This window comes from Myotis davidii, unplaced genomic scaffold (genome assembly GCF_000327345.1).
Source record: "Myotis davidii unplaced genomic scaffold, ASM32734v1 scaffold185, whole genome shotgun sequence".
Taxonomy (NCBI): domain Eukaryota; kingdom Metazoa; phylum Chordata; class Mammalia; order Chiroptera; family Vespertilionidae; genus Myotis; species Myotis davidii.
The window spans coordinates 510,282-512,014 of NW_006297811.1; positions in this window are offsets into that span (position 1 = coordinate 510,282).

Below are 1,733 nucleotides of genomic sequence, written 5' to 3' on the forward strand. Positions count from 1 at the left end.
GCCTCAACCCCCGCTGCCAAGGTTTCAATTGAAGGGACGTCTGGAATGATGTCCAGAAGGTCATTCGGCTGTCCAGTCTAATTAGCATATTACACCTTTATTATTATACACTAGAGGCCCAGTGCATGAAATTTGTGCATTGGGTGGGGAGGGGGTGTCCGCTCAGCCCAGCCTGTGCCCTCTCGCAGTCTGGGACCCCTCAGGGGATGACCACCTGCTGGCTTAGGCCCGCTCCCCGGGGGATTGGGCCTATGATGGCAATCAGACATACCTCTGGGAGCCCAGCAGCCCTTAGGGGATGTCCACTTGCCAGCGAGGAGCAGGCCTAAACTGCAGTCAGACATCCTTCGCGCTGCTGAGGAGGCAGGAGAGGCTCCCACCAGCGCTGTACTGGCAGCCATCAGCCTGGCTTGTGGCTGAGCAGAGCTCCTCCCATGTGAGAGCACCCTGACCACCAGTGAGCAGCTTCTGCATTGAGCGTCTGCCTCCTGGTGGTCAGTGTGTGTCATAGTGACCAGTCATTCCCAGTCCTTCTGCTGTTAGGGTCAGTTTGCATATTACCCTTTTACTATATAGGATAGAGGCCTAGTGCATGGGAGGGGGCAGCTGGTTTGCCCTGAAGGGTGTCCCAGATCAGGGCGGGGGTCCTGCTTGGGTGCCTGGCCAGCCTGGATGAGAGGATGAGGGCTGTTTGCAGCTGGTCACACCCCTTTCAGGGTTGGGGTCCCCACTGAGGTGCCTGGACAGCCTGGATAAAGGGCTGATGGCTGTTTGCAGCTAGCCACACCCCCTTCAGGGTGGGGGGTCCCCACTAGGGTGCCTGGCCAGTCCGGGTGAGGGGCTGAGGGCCGTTTTCAGGCTGGCAGGTGACTGAAGCTACCAACCTCTCCTTTTTTTCTTTTTTTTTTATTCTGGGATTTATTTACCTTCTATAGCTGTCACTGGAGCTGAGAGCCGACTCCAGCTCTGAGGCCGTTGCTGGCTGAAAGCAGGTACCTGGGGTTCGTTTAGGTTCTATAATTGCAACATTGTTGCAGCTGGAGCTCAGAGCTGGGCTGCGGCAGGCGGGGAACTTTGGCTTCCTCCTTCAATGGAGCAAGCAAGCCTCATGTTCGCCTCAGCTGCCTGGCTGCCGGCCGCCATCTTGGCTAGCAGTTAATTTACGTATCTCAGTGATTGGCCAATGGGAAGGGTAGCAAAGTTACGGTTAATTACCATATTTCTCTATTATTAGATAGGATTAGAGGCCTGGTGCATGAAATTCCAGCATTGTGGGGGAAGGGGGTGTCCCTCAGCCCAGCCTGCACCCTCTCCAATCTGGGACCTCTCGGGGGATGTCTGACTGCCTGTTTACATACACAGACACACATCCATACCTTCTTGGTCTCCCTCCTTTTTCTCTCTCCCCTTTACCTTACTTTTCTCTATCATTATTAAAGTTTCAACTAACAGACAAACAGAAGGAAAACTGATTCTCTGATTATATTCTATACCTCTTGATAACACAACTATATAACATAACATAAGGCATTGGGATGATCATCAAAGCACTTTGAAGTTCTAACATTTCATAAAATAAAAAGGAATTACATTTTAAAATTTAGTGACTTTATTTCATAAAGGTTCAAATCGCATCTGAGGACCATAAAATATGGAAAACATCAAACAGAAAAAGAGTAAGTTTAATTTAAAACACACTAGTAAAATATTAGAAATTAGGAAGTGTGAGGGGG